The sequence below is a fragment of the Rutilus rutilus genome (assembly GCF_951802725.1).
Source record: "Rutilus rutilus genome assembly, chromosome: 15".
NCBI classification, from domain to species: domain Eukaryota; kingdom Metazoa; phylum Chordata; class Actinopteri; order Cypriniformes; family Leuciscidae; genus Rutilus; species Rutilus rutilus.
In genome coordinates this window covers 38,363,568-38,383,240 of record NC_140220.1, presented here as the reverse complement: position 1 = coordinate 38,383,240, position 19,673 = coordinate 38,363,568, and the positions used below count along the sequence as shown (strand labels likewise).

The 19,673-nt window shown below is 39.0% G+C and overlaps 1 protein-coding gene across 1 annotated transcript in view; it reads left to right on the top strand.

The window, feature by feature from the left end:
* LOC311304780 (uncharacterized protein) overlaps positions 1 to 19,673 on the top strand; it is a gene marked incomplete at its 5' end in the record, with an annotated part of 578,336 nt that overhangs the window by 12,995 nt on the left and 545,668 nt on the right. The window lies entirely within an intron of this gene.

Below are 19,673 nucleotides of genomic sequence, written 5' to 3'. Positions count from 1 at the left end.
CTGATCAGGTACATTGCAATTATTACATAAACCAGTATCATGCTTCCCTATTAGATGCAGAGTTTTGTTTGGTCTAGTGTGCCCTAACTGTAACCTTGCAATGATTTCCCCCTTCGTACCCCAACTTAAGGGTTTATAAACATAGTTCCCCTCCCTTGTTTCCTCTATTCTATTGTTCCTGCCACATTCTCATAACTTCTTTCTTTATTATCGATTTAGCTTCTGATTTTCCTTCTTTGCTGTATATTGAAATATTTTGTGCTAGGGTTAGGGTAACCCTAACCCTAACCCTAACCCTAATCTCACACATACGTATTTGCTATATTTGTTCATCAGTACAGGATTCTGTGTCCTCCAATGACATCAGGACATTTTGTGATGAGATATATGTGCTAAATCAACATTGAATTAGGAGTCTTTACAAAAACAAAAATACACATATGATCCCACTCCAACATTTTTTATATAAATCTGTAACATTTTAGGCCCTTTGTGGGCTCAACCCTATTTGGAAGATCCAGAGAATCATGAAGCGTGCTCTGCACCACTTGATAGTGGGTTGTAATTCTACTGAATTGCTTTTAATGCTGGAAATGTGCATGCACTGTGCAAGTTTGAGCACACATTCACATCCAAAATTTCACAGTTTCTATTACTTAATCCATATATCAAATAAATAATTGATTCATTTTAGAATGATTGCATAATATCAACTTATTATGCAATATCATTTGCCATTTTCATAATAATGTGATTATTTTAATTTTTTTATTTACCAGTATTTCGTATGACTATTTGTCAAAAAACTTTTTGCATTTCACAATGACACATTTCAGATTGGTTCAGATACTGAAATAGTCTTCTGTCCAAAAGGAGTCCTGGCTTTCTTGCACATCCATACATATCCACAGTAAGGGTCCCTATTCAGATGTTCGATATTAAACCAAATTTGCACTTCCACAGATGTCCAAAGGGTTCCCTAGTCAGATGTTCAGATTTTGAACCAGTTTTGCATGTCCACAGACATCCAAAAGAGTCCCTAGTCAGACGTTCAGATATTAAACCAGTTTTGCACGTCCATAGACGTCCAAAAAAGTCCCTAGTCAGACGTTCAGATATTGAATCTGTTTTGCACGTCCACAGACGTCCAAAAGAGTCCCTAGTCAGATGTTCAGATTTTGAACCAGTTTTGCACGTCCACAGACGTCAAAAAGAGTCCCTAGTCAGACGTTCAGATATTAAACCAGTTTTGCACGTCCACAGACGTCAAAAAGAGTCCCTAGTCAGACGTTCAGATATTAAACCAGTTTTGCACGTCCATAGACGTAAAAAAGAGTCCCTAGTCAGACGTTCAGATTTTGAACCTGTTTTGCACGTCCACAGACGTCAAAAAGAGTCCCTAGTCAGACGTTCAGATATTAAACCAATTTTGCACGTCCATAGACGTAAAAAAGAGTCCCTAGTCAGACGTTTAAATATTGAACCTGTTTTGCACGTCCACAGACGTAAAAAAGAGTCCCTAGTCAGACGTTTAAATATTGAACCTGTTTTGCACGTCCACAGACGTCCAAAAGAGTCCCTAGTCAGACGTTCAGATTTTGAACCAGTTTTGCACGTCCACAGACGTCAAAAAGAGTCCCCAGTCAGACGTTCAGATTTTGAACCAGTTTTGCACGTCCACAGACGTCAAAAAGAGTCCCCAGTCAGACGTTTAAATTTCGAACCTGTTTTGCACGTCCAAAGACGTCGAAAAAAGTCCCTATTCAGACGTTCAGATATTTAACCAGTTTTGCACGTCCATAGGGGGTCTAGTTAGACGTTCAGATTTTGAACCAGTTTTGCACGTCCACAGACGTCCATAGGGGGTCCTAGTCAGACGTTCAGATATTGAACAAGTTTTGCACGTCCACAGACGTCAAAAAGAGTCCCTTGGCAGACGTTCAGATTTTTAACCAGTTTTGCACGTCCACAGACGTCCATAGGGGGTCCTAGTTAGACGTTCAGATTTTGAACCTGTTTTGCACGTCCACAGACGTCCAAAAGAGTCCCTAGTCAGACGTTCAGATTTTGAACCAGTTTTGCACGTCCACAGACGTCCATAGGGGGTCCTAGTCAGACGTTCAGATATTGAACAAGTTTTGCACGTCCACAGACGTCAAAAAGAGTCCCTTGGCAGACGTTCAGATTTTTAACCAGTTTTGCACGTCCACAGACGTCCATAGGGGGTCCTAGTTAGACGTTCAGATTTTGAACCTGTTTTGCACGTCCACAGACGTCCAAAAGAGTCCCTAGTCAGACGTTCAGATTTTGAACCAGTTTTGCACGTCCACAGACGTCCATAGGGGGTCCTAGTCAGACGTTCAGATATTGAACAAGTTTTGCACGTCCACAGACGTCAAAAATAGTCCCTTGGCAGACGTTCAGATTTTTAACCAGTTTTGCACGTCCACAGACGTCCATAGGGGGTCCTAGTTAGACGTTCAGATTTTGAACCTGTTTTGCACGTCCACAGACGTCAAAAAGAGTCCCTAGTCAGACGTTCAGATATTGAACCAGTTTTGCACGTCCACAGACGTCCATAGGGGGTCCTAGTCAGACGTTCAGATTTTGAACCAGTTTTGCACGTCCACAGACGTCAAAAAAAGTCCCTATTCAGACGTTCAGATATTGAACCAGTTTTGGACGTCCACAGATGTCCATAGGGGGTCCTAGTCAGACGTTCAGATTTTGAACCAGTTTTGCACGTCCACAGACGTCCATAGGGGGTCCTAGTTAGACGTTCAGATTTTGAACCTGTTTTGCACGTCCACAGACGTCAAAAAGAGTCCCTAGTCAGACGTTCAGATTTTGAACCTGTTTTGCACGTCCACAGACGTCCATAGGGGGTCCTAGTCAGACGTTCAGATTTCGAACCTGTTTTGCACGTCCACAGACGTCAAAAAAGTCCCTATTCAGACGTTCAGATATTGAACCAGTTTTGGACATCCACAGATGTCCATAGGGGGTCCTAGTCAGACGTTCAGACATTTAACCAGTTTTGCACGTCCACAGACGTCCATAGGGGGTCCTAGTTAGACGTTCAGATTTTGAACCTGTTTTGCACGTCCACAGACGTCAAAAAGAGTCCCTAGTCAGACGTTCAGATTTTGAACCTGTTTTGCACGTCCACAGACGTCCATAGGGGGTCCTAGTCAGACGTTCAGATTTCGAACCTGTTTTGCACGTCCACAGACGTCAAAAAGAGTCCCTAGTCAGACGTTCAGATTTTGAACCTGTTTTGCACGTCCATAGACGTCCATAGGGGGTCCTAGTCAGACGTTCAAATTTTTAACCTGTTTTGCACGTCCACAGGACGTACAAAAGTGGTTCTGAACTGACAGACGTTATACAGACATGATCTGAACGTCTATCTGACGTCGCGTGTTTGCTGGGTTATGTTTGTGTGTGTATGTGTCTGTCTGTCTGTCTGTCTGTCTGTCTGTCTGTTCATTGATGTGTGCATTATAGTGTTTTATTGATTGTTAAATTCTGCGTCATGTAATATTTGTTGGAATTTGAGTTTAACCCTCTGAGGTCGACAAACACGCCGGCGCGTTTTGCTGGATTTTCTCCACTTCTACAGTGTTAGCACTATAAACTTAAATTACGTCATTTATGGTCATACAGAAAAAAGAAATATAAAAAAAGAATCTGTGATATTTCTACTTTTGTATGTGTCCACTTACAATCAAATCAAAACATTGTGCTTTTGTAAAATAAAGAGAATAAACAGGGTGTGCGTTCTGCCTCCCCGTCGCGGTGAACTTTTTTTTCTTGAGCACGTCTATAAACTGAAACAAAACTCAGCGAATACTTGTCACACATTTATGAGCCATATACCTTTATAAACATTTAAGTGTGTACTTTTAAATGATCGGATTCAAAACGAAAACAAATATTCTCTGTTTAAGTAATTTGTATAAAACCAACAAGATGTCCAGCTTCTCAAACGCTTGCTCATTAGATTTAATTTGGCCACGCCCACTCGCGCAAAAGAGATTGACATGCAAATCTCCACATGGAACGCGATCTCGCTCATTACCTCAACAACAAAACACCAAAACACTTCACTTCACTTTTCGTCGAGTTTGAAAGACGCGCCTGAGCTTACATTGGATTTAGGCTACCTCAGAAGAAGAAGAACGCGATTTGAAGACACGAAAGATGTAAGGTAAGAAATTCTTACATATTAGCTTGTTGATGTTGCATAAATGTCACGTTGCAGTTGAACTGTTGCTAGATATATGGGGGAATATTATAATATTTAGACCCGTGTTTACTGTTACTGTGTTTGTGGATATCTGCTCAAACGTAGATATGTATATGGTAACCATAATGTTTTATATTTGAGCGCGATCGCATTTGAATGTATCATATTTTGGATCGCGATCGCGTTTGAATGCATCATATTTTGGATCGCGACCGCGTTTGAATGTATCATATTTTGGATCGCGATCGCGTTTGAATGTATCATATTTTGCAGCGCGATCGCGTTTGAATGTATCATACTTTGGATGAAAGCAAAACGCACCAAACGGCTTAATGTTTTTACTATTATCTCATTTCATATCATCATAACGAATGGAAACATTTGAAGTAACATGATAATCAATATATTTTTCTCTAGCTTAGTTCTCTAGCTTAGCTTAGTGTGTGTGTGTGTGTGTGTGTGTGTGTGTGTATTCTGTAAATTTTAAAAAGCAATTTTAACCAGAAAAATCTAATATTTATTTCCAAAATCGTGCAGGCCTTTCTCTTGATATCAGTATGTTCACTTTTTTTTTCTTTCAGGGACCAGATGCCACTGAGGACTTCAACATTCACATGAGTCTCTGTACATGAACATGGTAAAGTGAAAATCAAACACCTTGGAAATGAAAGGTATGTACAATGTTTTTAGGAATGGCACAAAGGTCTCTGTCTTTGGATCATTGTTTTCAATAGTGTGCTTTGTTGCGTATTGTTGTGTATCTTTGGACTATGTTGTGTTGTAAATAAATCCAAACAATTTAAAAGCCATTCTTTTTTAAATCTCCTCATTTACAGTATTGTGTAAGGTTGCTCAGAATCACAGGGCCTGATAGCTTCTTATCTTATCTGAATGAGCAGTCGGGGTGATTTTCACATAGTTTTAGAGCAAATATTCTAGGCTACGTCATACAATTTTCAAAAGTCTTGTGAAGAAATAATCAATATGGGTTTCATGGCCTTATTTCAGTGAGAATTTTTTTTTTTGTATTTTCACAAACCACGCATAAATGTCATTATCTCAAAACTACAAACTTTTACATACATGCTGCTGATATATTATTGTAGCAGAGTTTGTACTGAATACAGTGTAATTAGACTTTAGCCATGAAAATGTCAAAAGTAACAGAAATAACCAGAAATCTCAGAGCATGTCAGAACACCTCCAGGGCCCAGAAAACAGCTCAGACCCCAGAGGGTTAATGGCTACAACACGTATACAGTACAGAGAAATTTCATGTATTGTCGTCAGCCACAACATGATGACGTCCCATATTTTCCGACCCAGCACTCAGCCCCCCTCGCATGAAATGGCTTCCAGCGCGCCTGGGGACGGATGGCAACTCTAGTCACAGAACAGATTGTGTGTGTGTGTGTGTGTGTGTGTGTGTGTGTGTGTGTGTGTGTGTGTGTGTGTGTGTGTGTGTGTGTGTGTGTGTGTGTGTTTCTTTCTTGTGTTTCTTTTAGAAAATGAATATGAATCATGTTTGTGTTTTATAGTGTGGATCATTGTGGAGAGTTCAGAATGACAGCAGGATTACACAAATGTAGGTCTACACACACAATCATTTAGTGATTTATTGTTGATTTGTCTCATTTAGTGAAATGTTTCTCTTCTTGTGTTCAGATGCCTGTGATCTCACACTGGATCCAAACACAGCACACACTCATCTCATTCTGTCTGAGGAAAACAGGAAAGTGACGTGTGTGTTACTAAATCAGATGTATCCTGATCATCCAGAGAGATTTGATGTTCCTCAGGTTGTGTGTGGATAGAGTCTGACTGGACGCTGTTACTGGGAGGCTGAATGGAGCGGAAGTGCTGTTATATCAGTGACATATAGAGGAATCAGTAGGAAGGGACGGAGTGAAGACAGTGAGTTTGGATCCAGAGATAAATCCTGGAGACTGTCCTGCTCTTATAACAGATTCTCTGTCCATCACAATAATGAAGTCACTAATATTCCTGTCGTCTCTTCATCCTCTAATAGAGTAGGAGTGTACGTGGACGTGTCGGCCGGCACTCTGTCCTTCTACATCGTCTCTGACACACACACACACTCATACACTTACACACATTCAACACCACATTCACTGAACCCCTCTGTGCTGGATTTGGGCTTTATTATAACTCCTCAGTGTCTCTGTGTCAGATTAAACAACACACACACACACACACAATTGTAAATCCTCTTTCTAATGTCCACATGCACACAGAATCATCAAATCTCACATAATCACAGTTTCATTAATTCATTTTTTACTAATGTTTTGCATTATTGTGGAGCTTATGCTGTAAAATAATTGTTGTTGTCGTAAATGTATTTTATGTTTTATTATTATTATTATTGTGTGTTATGTGCTGCTGTGACGTGTACATTTCCCCTCAGGATTAATAAAGTTGATCAAATCAAGTCTAAAGATGATTCTGAGTCGTATAGATTGTACAGTAATATTAGTGGCGTTTACGAGTTTATTCTCGATGTTTTCTTGTGTTATTTATGAACAGCCGAACACATTCACACAGGCGTCACAGTAATGACAGTGTTGTTCATATTTTACACACACCATGAGTGTCCATAGATTAAAATAAGAACCAGTAACTCAAATTATTATAATAACATCAAGAAAGTTTTAGTAAAGCCATGTTTTTTTACTCCAATTTATATGCACTTTCAAGGACCTGTGTTTTTTTTCAAAGACTTTCCAGGCCTTAAATACATGTGTCTGAAATTCAAGTACTTTCAAGAAGTGTGGGAACCCTGTGTGTAGACTAGTTTTTATGACAGCACTACAAAAAAACAGCAATGTGAAAGACTATTCTTATCTACTGATTGTCTTATTGTTGTGGGTTTTATAGGGTGAGGGCTATTTATTAATATACACAAGTGAGGCTAGTGGAAATATTACAAATAGGTTGTTGCCTTACCTCCAATCCACACTGGCCGGGTTTTTAGTCCCGGTAAATAAATTCTCATTTGAATAAACTCAGCTGTCTGCTACTTGCTCCCTAAACAAAATGAAATATTAGAACAAGCCCTGGTGAAAAAAATATGCTAAGTATACTTGCAGCCAGACTAATTATCAGTATACTCAAGTGTGTTAATGATTAGTTAACTTGATGTGTGCTATTTTGAAACAACTAATTTTGTACTAAGTATATTTTAGTAGTAATTAAATTGTAGTAAAGCATGACTTTAAGTGTATTTAGTGTACTTTTGTGAAATTTTGCAGTTGGTATTTGACAGATTTTACTGTAGCCTACAGCAATTTTATAAAACTATACATTTAGTAAACATGTCTAAATGAAATGCCTAGTTTAAAAAGGTGTTAAAAATGACCCAGAAGCTAACCCAGTGATGTGTGAATATCACTGACCTATTGCTGTGTTATGTTGTGTTAATAGTTTTGACCAATACATTGGTTTACACAAATATTAATTGTTGGATTATTTGGCTAAAGTTTTGCATTAACCAGTATGTTATTGTTGTTGTTGTTATTATTATTATTATTATAGTCATGTAAATACATTTCAAGTTCAGTGCACTGACAATATTTACATTCAATTAGAAGTAGCAAACACTTTTTTTTTTAAATGTATTGGTTGCAATTGTTTTAATTTACAAACCAAGCAATGAAGACACAAAAAGAAACAAGCTGAAGTCAAGTAAATGTAATTACAATAAGCTGACAGTAAGCTGACAGAGTGTGTTGAGGAACACCTCCAGGAACACACACAGGATGAACGCCCAGAATGTGACAAGGCAAAAGAAACGGTGGCAGTCTTTAATTGGGCTCTTTAGTGATGTAAAAATATGTATTTATTTGTTAATTTATGTAACCTGGAAGGACCCTTTGAGATTCAGTGTGTCTACTACCAAGGAGTGTCATCAAGATGGGCAGCAAAAGGCAAAAACTAAACACCAATATCTAGAAAACAATGTAAAATGTTACTAGGGTGGTGCTTTCATTATTATAGACAGGCTGCAAGTTTATGAATAAAGTGTGGGCTTTATAAATCCACAATTTATATTGTACATACAGTAAACTATCACGTTGCACTCCCTTTAAATCATGATTGTCATATTTATTTGCAGACATTTGTAGGTACTGTATTTTACCAAATAAAAAAGGCAACCTCCCTGTTTCCCAACCCTGTTCCTGGAGGCACACCAAACACAACACACTTTCCAACTCTTCATAATCACATCTCGGTCAGCTCATCAGCTCTTCAGTGGAGACTCAGACATAAAGCAGTCCGAGGAGGGAGACTTCATCAACAACGTGCAATGCTGTAGAGCCGTCAGGGTGGGAAACACTGGACGACATGTCTAAGTGAGGTTCAGAAAGAGTTTGTGACAAGACCAAGAAAATGTTTCTTCTTTTTAGAAGAAAAATGATAAATTATACACTCAAAGTACATTCAAACACAGTGTTGTGTCCTGCATATTTATTCCAGACTATATATGGTTGTTGGGCTCAGGGCCGGATCTAGACATTTGGAGGCCCTAGGCAAAATTCATGTTGGAGGCCCCCCCACCCCCAATAAAACACACTTGAAACAAATATGATTCCTAACCTTTTTATTTATTCAACATTTAATTTTAAATGTAGTATATTTTTACTTACACAGTACATAAGTTTGGACAAATTACTATTTGTAATGTTTTTGAAAGAAGTCTCTTATGCTCATCAAGCCTGGATTTATTTGTTCAAAAATACAGAAAAATAATATAGTGAAATATTATTACAATTTAAAATAATGGTTTTCTATTTTACTAGGCTATACTTTAAAATATATTTCTGTGATGCAAAGCTGAATTTAGTGTCACGTGATCCTTCAGAAAACTTTATAATATTCTGATTTATTATCAAATGTTAGAAATGGTGCTTAATATTTATTTTATAACATGTGATACTTTTTTTCATGATTCTTTGATTATTAAAAAGTTGTTTTAAAAAAGTCTTCAATATCACTTTTATAAATTTAACACATCCTTGCTGAATATTCCTGTTTTTTTCTGTTTTTTTGATCAAATAAATGCAGGCTTGTAGCATAATAATAAACTTCTTTCAAAAACATTAAAATAGTAATGGGTCCAGACTTGTTACTGGTAGCCTATCAAACTTTATCTAAGCTAATCTCTTTTTTGTTTAATGAAGATGTTATTGTTCTTGTTGTTATTTTGCTGTTTTATTCAGTTTATTCACAGTTCCAGAATACCACTTCAGTAGATGAACATGAACGTGCTTTTATAATTTTTCTGCGTTATGGGCAGGATTTTTCCCTCCCATTTAATCAATATTGACTGCAGATATTGTCATATTATTAATATCAGTAATATGTTATTATGTATTGCATTGCTACCTTAAATATGCTATACACAAATCAAGTGGAAGAGAAAGACACGATCGCTACTGAGCAGGAAAAAAAATCTAAACTAATATTCGTATAGGCTATGATGTCAGGGTATTATCTAATCATCAGCATCAGAATATAGAAGATAGACCCATAGATATGAGATCCTTTATTTGAAACATTTAAAAATGTTGCAGTGTGTTGTGTTGGTTTTTTAACTTTGAATACAAACGTCTTGTCTTTTACTTTTGTAGCTTTTTTACTAGTCAGCTCTGGACGCGATGTTATTCATTGATTGTACGCGCAAATTCAAAGCGTCGCGTCTGGGCCATAGACTGTAAAAAATAGGTCTGGGCACGTTAATGACGCTCGCGCGCTCTTTTAAACTCACAAAGCGGTGAATGATTTTTCAAAAAATGACGCTGATCTACAGTAGCCCACAAGTTTATATTTAAAATACATTGCAATCACACCAAAATCGATGACCTGCATTACGAGCTGTGCTTCTTTGCGTGCCTATTTCTGCTTTTGCTTCGCACTCGCAGCACCTGATGGATGCGTTCGTTGACCGCCTCTGATCGCCTCTGACGTCCCCTCGGACTAAACTGGCTGGCGCCTCTATACAGTCATGGGCTGGCGTTAATGTGACGTAATGTAACAGTCTATGGTTAAGATAAACATCGTCACTATTTTTAGTTGATTAATAGGCTACATTTTGAAATAAATTGTAGATAGGACATTTAATTTTTTTTTTTTTTTGTCCCTCTGTCTGGGCCCCATCCCGCCAATCGGGCCCTAGGCACGTGCCTAGTTTGCCTTTGCGTTAATCCGGCTCTGGTTGGGCTGGTGCACAGCGATCCCCAACCCTGAGTCCTGAAGTCACCCAGCAAAACACACTTTACAGTCTCTTCTGTATTAGTCCCTATTAATGAGCTGATCTGAATCAGATGGTGTTGATTGAGGAGACATGCAACATATACAGAACAGACACAGAAACCCATAACACATCACGTTTAACAGGTAAATTAAAATCAGTCAATGACCAGTTAAAAAATAAATTAATAGGCTACCTTTCTTTTTTTTAACATTTCTTCTGTTTTTGATTTACATAGACAGCAATATTACCTTTAAACACACACATAAAAACATATATAAATGAATATATAAACATATATAAATGAGATATATATTACTAATAGTGTCTACATTGTTGTACAACCCATAAAAACATGAAAACAGTGTGTTATGATCATATCCCAAATTAAAAAGTTACAATAGTTACAACTGTTTGTGGGACTGCTGTGTGCTAGGATAGCAGAAACCTGGCTCCACCCAGCTATTCGCGACGCTGCGGTACAGTTAGCGGGCCGCACAACGCACCGACAGGACCACAGCAAATACTCCGGTAAGACAAGGGATGGAGGACTGTGTGTATACGTGCACAACGCTTGGGGTTCAAGCAGCAGAATCATACATAGCTATTGCTCCCCTGGCATTGAGGCTCTGTCAGTCAAGTTTTATCTACCTAGAGAGCTGATGGTTGTGATTGTCACGGCTGTATACAAACCCCCAGATGCTAATGTTAGCTCAGCACTAGCCCACCTGCACTCCACTATAAATATACAGCTGCAGGCTCACCCTGACGGTGTCCACATCATAGCTGGAGACTTTAACCAGGAACGTTTAGGGACTGTACTACCAGAATTCACCCAGTATGTGAAATGTGCCACCAGAACACATTAGATCATGTTTATTCAAATATTAAGCATGCATACAGGGCATTTCCCTTGCCACACTTAGGACTCTCAGACCATATCTCACTGCTCCTTATCCCAGCATATACATCCCTTAGGAAGAGAGCTAGGCCTGACGTAAAGTCTATTAAAACCTGGCCAGAGGGGGCTCTTGCACAGCTACAAGACTGCTTCGAGCACACTGTGTGGGACATATTTGCACAACCGGACTTGGATGAATACACCCAAACTGTGCTGTTCTACATCACAGCTTGGGTGGACACAGTCACTGTGAACAAGAAAGTCAGGGGTTTTCCTAACCAGAAACCCTGGATGAATAAGATGGTACAGACTCTTCTCAAAGCCAGAGATGCTGCATACAGGTCTGGGGATACAGCCAGGTACAGCTCAGCTAGAGCTGACCTGAAAAGGGCCATTAGGGAGACGAAACAGGACTATAAAAGACAAATAGAAGATCACTTCACAGACATCGACCCAAGGCGGGCATGGCAGGGCATAAAGAACATTACAAACCACAAGGGCAGCAACTCTATGCTCTCCGACACAGATGCCTCACTAGCAGAGGAACTAAACAGTTTCTTTGCTCGCTTTGAGGTAAAAAGTCCAACATCGGGTGTGCTGTCTCCACCTGCTTGTAGCACCACTCACTGTGCAGGACTGTGATGTGAGGAGAGTGCTCAGTTCAGTGAACCCAAGAAAGGCTGCCGGTCCAGACGGTGTACCTGGAAAAGTGCTTAAAGAGTGTGCTGACCAGCTTACCGCTGTGTTCACCAAGATCTTCAATCGGTCACTCGCCCAAGCCGTCATTCCATCATGCCTGAAGACATCCACCATCATCCCGGTTCCAAAAAAGCCCTCCCCCAGCAGTTTGAATGACTACAGACCGGTGGCACTTACCCCGGTAGTTATGAAGTGCTTTGAGAGGCTGGTATTAAAGCACATCAAAACCAGTCTACCATCGACCCTAGATCCACACCAGTTTGCCTACAGAGTGAATAGGTCAATGGATGATGCCATCACCATAGCCCTTCATACAGCCCTAAACCATCTAGAGCACAGTGGGACATATGTGAGGATGCTCTTTGTAGATTACAGTTCTGCATTTAATACAATCATCCCAGACATCCTCATCAGGAAGCTGTCTGACCTTGGACTCTGCTCTATACCATCATAAAGTTTGCCGACGCACATGGTGCACAGAAAACAACTCGACTCTCAGCATCGGGAAAACCAAAGAACTAATTATAGACTTCAGGAAATGCCGTGCCAACCACCTCCCTCTTTCCATCAATGGGTACCTAGTGGAGAGGGTTCACAAATTTTAATTCCCAGGAACCCTAATCTCGGACCGAGTCACATGGACGGACAATACCACAGCAGTGGTAAAGAAGGCACAACAGCGCCTGTACTTCCTCAGACTTCTTAAAAAAATACCTGTCTGAGAAGCTGTTGGTGCTCTTCTACCGTTCCTCCATAGAGAGCGTCCTGGTGTACTGTGTGGGACGCTGGATGCTCTGCAGCAGACAAGTCTACTACAGTATCGCATCAGGCAGTGCATTTTAGTCTCCCTCATTTATTGCTATAGGAGAGGAAGAATTTTGCAAATTCGTTAATTCATCTAAATCGACAACATGTATGTTAGACCCTATACCGACTAAGCTACTGAAAGAGATGCTCCCAGAGGTCACAGATCCTCTTCTTAATATCATTAATTCATCTTTGTCTCTAGGATACGTACCAAAAAAAATTAAGCTGGCTATGATTAAACCGCTTGTTAAAAAAACGCAACTTGATCCTACAGAATTAGTCAATTACAGGCCGATCTCGAATCTGCCTTTTCTGTCAAAGATACTAGAAAAGGCAGTATCCTCACAACTATGTTCCTTTTTAGAAAGAAATGATATCTGTGAGGATTTCCAATCAGGATTTAGACCGTACCATAGTACCGAGACAGCTCTCGTTAGAGTCACAAATGATTTGCTCTTATCATCCGATCGTGGTTGTATCTCGCTATTAGTGTTACTCGATCTTAGTGCTGCATTTGACACCATTGACCACAACATTCTTTTAAAAAGACTAGAAAACGATGTTGGCATTAGTGGAATTGCATTAGCATGGTTTAAATCATACTTATCTGACCGTTATCAGTTTGTAGCAGTAAATGAAGAGATGTCTCATCGATCACAAGTTCAGTATGGCGTACCACAAGGCTCAGTACTAGGGCCGCTGCTGTTCACTCTGTACATGCTACCATTAGGAGATATCATTAGGAAACATGGAATTAGTTTTCACTGTTATGCCGACGATACTCAGCTCTATATTTCTTCACACCCAGACGAAACCTACCAATTCACAAAATGAACGGAATGCAAAACAGATTCTAACTAGATGTACCGCATGGCGGTACAAAATATGACCGCCGCTCAGGCCTGCACTGGCTTTCCACAAAAATAAATGACGTGGAGCAATTTGGCTGTATTGCGTGTTTATGTATATACCTAAAAAAAGTAGTAGTATGTGCATGTCTGTCTGTGTGTGTATGTGTGTGTGTTTGTGTATGTGTGTGTCTGTGTGTGTGTGTGTCTGTGCGTCAGAGGTGGGAGTAAGTCACTAAATGCAAGTCTCAAGTCAAGTCCAAGTCTTAACATTGCAAGTCAAAGTCAAGTCAAGTCATTCTGTTGTAAGGGTCAAGTCAAAGTCAAGTCAAGTCATTCTGTTGTAAGGGTCAAGTCAAGTCAAGTCAAGTCATACTCTTTGTCAAGTCAAGTCAAGTCAAGTCATACTCTTTGTCAAGTCAAGTCAAGTCAAGTCGCAACTTAGTCATCAAGTCATACCAAGTCACACACAGGCTCGTTTTACACATTTTTTTTAACTCTGGGACTTTTATTACAGACACAGAGGGCTGATGGGTTACAAAAATAAATAAACTAACTTGTGTGTAATAAATAAAATATCATTAAGAAGCACTTTAAATGCTCTAAAATAAAAATAAATTAAATGAACACAAGTAAACAAGAATTAATCAAATTTTTCCCATCTTGTGCTAGCCATACATATAGTTATTTTGCTGTGATGTCAAATTTCCAGATACTTACATAATTGTGATGAATTTAATCCTTTTTAAGTTATTATTTTGCAGTGTAAGATTCCAGTTAACACCTTTAAATATTACATAAATGTATTATGCATTTTTATTAAACTTAATGTGTATAAATCAGCAGCAAAAAGTAATTCTTGAAAAAAATATGCACAGTAATTTTATAAAATCTAAACATGTTAATAAAAACAAATTACTATTAGTACTCTTATAAAATTCAATCAGGCAGTCATACATTTCACAATTTTATATTTATATATTAATGTCAAGAATTCAGAAGTGTATTTATATAGCCTACACTACACAGAAATAATATACAATTAAATTATGCTTATTTTAAATGTATTGAGCAGGCTAGGTATAAAAAAATATAAGCTTTTAATAATCTTTCAGTGCGCAAAACTATGATAATGAAACGCTTCAAAACAGAACGCACAAAGCGCGTATGCAGAATGATGTGCTCAAAGCAACATGGAGTCACAGTGTTCAGCGCTGCGCTGCACAAGTGCGCATTTAAAAGTTCACGGCACAAAGCGAAGAAATGTCGAGCGCACAAATCCTAGTGTATATCTGTCCAACAGTTTATTGATCATTTATTTCACAGTTTTAAATTCCAGTTATTGTGCATTTGATGCCGATTCATAGTCCTTGTGATGTGCGTGATCTAACAAGCACACGGTAGTGAGTCGTTTAAAAACAGCAACAAACTCCAACAAAATAAAGTCATTTTATGCAAATCCACAGCCTTTTATCTACAGATCATGCATTATAATGTGAATATATCATATTGGAGAATGGAGAGAGTTTTACCGTGCATCCAACCGGAAGAGGCGCGCGCGCTGTTTGAATACTGAATGGAGAATGATTGACAGCCACAGAGGAGGGAAAACGAGTTTCCGTAAAAAAAAAAAAAAAATTCACAATAATTGAAATAAATTATTTTCCACAAGTCATTTCAAGTAAATAGGCACAAGTCCGAGTCAAGTCTAAAGTCACAAGGAGCAAGTCTAAAGTCAAGTCGAGTCTTTTCAGAGATCTAGTCAAGTAAGTCTCAAGTCCAGAAAATTGCGACTGGAGTCTGACTCGAGTCAAGTCATATGACTCGAGTCTCCCACCTCTGCTGTGCGTGTATGTATGCGTGCGTACATGTGTGTGCGCGTGTGTGTGTGTCTGTGCATGTGGATTTGTATGTGTGTGTATGGGTGTGTGTCTGTGCGTGTGGATGTCAGTGTGTGCGCATGCTCGCGTTTGTTTGTATTCCTGCATGTGTGTGTGTGACAGTATCATCCTAAACCAGCAACCCTTCGCTCAACACCACCATCTACAGGCCGATGAGTGTACAGTCACTAAATGTGCACATAAATGAATTTATTTTATACCCCCCCATGGATGAAATTCTACGAAACTTAGCATACCCCCAGAGGATGTCAAGTTAATCATACACATGAAATATGGTGCAGTTCTGAACATCTCAACTGAAGATAGGGGCGATTAAAGCAGAATAATATTGCATTTTCATTTTTTATGGGAGGGGCGCGAATCACAAATGAGTGATTATGGGCTAGGTTGATGTGGGCCCTTAAGAGCAACATACCATAAAAAAATCTTCATCCTCGGTGCCACGGTTCAGGTAGTTATTTAGGAAAAACTGCATTTTTTGGGTTTGGGGGGGCCCAGCGCGGGGGGGAGTGGCCCCCGGGGACCAAACGAAATTTTTCCGTAAAAGTCTAGTGGGGCTACATGCCCACCAAATTTCATGTTCCCCGGTGTTTCGGTGTCCCTGGTATCGTTGACGAAAAAATTCAGTAGATGACGAAAAAAAAAAAAAAAAAAAAAAAAACTTTGACAATCCCTATATGACCGCTTTCGCTAGCTACGCTAGCGGCGGTCATAATTATTGGACAAAAAACTTCCTCGCGTAATAATCTACACACCGTAATAACATGGGAATGGTTGGTGATATTAAAGTCCTGTTTGTGGCACATTAGTATATGTGAGGGGGCAAACTCCTCAAGATGGGTGGTGACCATCACATATACTAATGTGCCACAAACAGGACTTTAATATCACCAACCATTCCCATGTTATTACGGTGTATCCATATAAATGGCCCACCCTGTAGAATACTGTCTTACACTTGATGGCTGCTCTGTTAAATCTTCGTCGTTGGTTAGGAAACTGTGTGTGTGTGTGTGTGTGTGTGTGTGTGTGTGTGGGTGTGTGTGTGTGTGTGCTCTTTGATACCAATCTTTCATTTGAAAGTCACGTGTCTATTATCTGTAAATCTGCATTTTTCCATCTTAAAAATATATCTAAATTACACCATATGCTCTCATTGACAAATGCGGAACAGTTAGTTCATGCGTTCATGACCTCAAGGCTAGATTATTGTAATGCTCTACTGGGTGGTTGCCCTGCACGCTTAATAAACAAACTACAGCTAGTTCAAAACGCAGCAGCTCGAGTTCTTACCAGAACCAGGAAGTATGACCATATTAGCCCGGTTCTGTCAACACTGCATTGGCTCCCTATTAAACATCGCATACATTTTAAAATATTGCTGATCACTTACAAAGCACTAAATGGTTTAGCTCCGCAGTGCTTGAGCGAGCTCTTAACGCATTATAGTCCTTCACGTCTATTGCGATCTCAAAATTCCGGCCAGTTACTAATACCTAGAACATCAAAATCGACTGCTGGCGGTAGATCCTTCTCCTATTTAGCACCAAAACTCTGGAACAGTCTTCCTAACATTGTCCGGGAAGCAGACACACTCTGTAAGTTCAAAGCTAGATTAAAGACACATCTCTTTGAGCTAGCATTCCCATAATACATTATAGACTTCTATAATTCAATGTTAGGCTGCATAGATTAGGTCAGCCGGAACCGGGAACACTGCCCATAAATCCTGATGTACTCGTTACATCATAAGAAGAATGGCATCTACGCTAATATTAGTGTCTTTGTTTATCCCGAGGTTTTCCCGCAGCCTGCCGGATCCAGATCTGACGAGGGACCTTCACCTGGACCCGATGACAACGCAGTGCTGAAGTGCCACCTAGTCTCTCCCTATGGCGGATCCCTTTACCACTCTACAGATAAAGCGTCGTCGGGAAATTCGTTTCGCGTATCTACCCCGAAGTGACAAATAAAATAAAATTCTGTATCAAAATTTATAAGGAAAGACCAGTACTTAGTTTAGGCTTGGTTTGTAGGGAATTACAAACCTGCGCACATATATTCAAACGCACATAACTATAGAACCAATTCTTAATGCGCATGTGAACGCCATCAGCGTTTATCGCAGGTTCCCGTTTAAAGTCTGTAGAGAGAATGGTGTCGTCTTGGCAGCCCCTAATTTGAGGTGTTGCTTCCCAGGAGCAACACCGGCGGTGACTATACGCTCGTGAGTACATTTGATGTCCAATTGAGTGACAAGCACTGCAGGAATTCATCAGACAATCATGTGTACAAGAGGAACAGGTGTGGGGAAGTTAACAGAGCCATCCGTAAGAACCAGAACTGGAAAGTCTTTCAAACTGTGAACAATTCGAGGATTATCTGGGATCCGAAAGCTAAGCCAAAGGGCATGTTAGGCGGCCACCAAAACATACGGAGCTTAAAGTCTAAAAATGTTCAAATAAATCATATATTACTAGAGTCTAATTTAGACTTCCTCTGTTTAACGGAAACTTGGCTTCATAAGAACTCTCCATCCGCTGCTCTAATAGTTCCGGGTTATGATATTTACCGGAGGGACCGAACTGATGCAAAAGGGGGTGGAGTTATGATATATGTAAGAAACACCATCTATTGCAATAAGATTCAATTGCAAAATCCAAGTGATCTACAATGTGTATGTGACCGGTCTTCATTTCACTCTGCGTTGTGTTTGTATTAAATGAGACCGGGCAACAGGAATTTCACAGGCCGGTTTTTATTCTGTATGAATAAAAAGACAAATGAAAAGCAAACTGCAATCTGTGGCCTCTCAATCCAGCCTGTTAGTGAAAGGCATTATTTTAACCAACAGATGCACACTCATGCTTAAATTCTCTTCTCTTAAATTAAATTGAGTTCTCTCCGAAAAATACATGCTATAACTCATATCATCATTCACACAAACTTCATACATGTTTGAATAAGATTCAAGTGCATTTTAGAACAAATTACATGTTATATTACAATAAACAAAACTCATATAAAACTTTTCAGACAGAACCCACCTCTCTTCAGTCGCATTTACCGCGAACTGAAGGAGAGCAACCAGAACCGGAACATGAAAGAACATTAATCTTAAAGGAGCCACGCACCCTATTTAACAAAACTGAAAAATGACCATGTAACCATAGAAATATGACATCTTAATTAATAGAAATCAATATTAGAAGAATAAATGAAATTCCAGAATACAAAATAATGAAAGAAATATAACAAATGATAATAACAAAGGAGATTTTGAGTGAAATTAATAAATAAATATAACATCTGTTACATGTATCCTTGAATATGATTATTTCACCTCAGATGTCCTACACCATTGTAGTCGTTTATCGACCACCTTCCTCAAACATTAGCTTCTATAAAAAACTTAAGACTGTATAATGTCAACTTGATTTTAAGAAAGAAATAATTATAATGGGTGACTTCAATTTAAACTGGGAAGATAAGTCCTCAAGAATGAAGCTAAAGCAAAGTTTTGATGGTTTTAATCTGGTTCAATTGGTTAAAGGTCCAACAAGAATAACAAATAGTACCAGTACCCAAATTGACCTTATATTTAGTAATAGACCGGAAAGGATCATAAAATCATTCAATATGATAACTGGGCTATCAGATCATCATATGGTGCTTATATCAAGAAAACTCACTTGCAGGCGGGTTATGAACGCTGGCAATAAGGAATTTTTTGGCATCCCGAAAAACAAACAGATGACTTCAAGGCAGCCATAAAAAATATAAAATGGGATGAGCTACTTCCTGTAAATGATTTAGAAATGACCAGTCAAATCTTTACAGAAAAATTGCAATCTACAATTCATGAATTTTCAATTAGAATTAAATGTAAAAACAAGAAACAGAGTCTTCCTTGGATGAACGAGAAAGTTCTAAAATTAATGAAGGAGCGGGACAACGCTTTAAAAATAGCCACAAAATCAAAGATGTCTCTTGATAG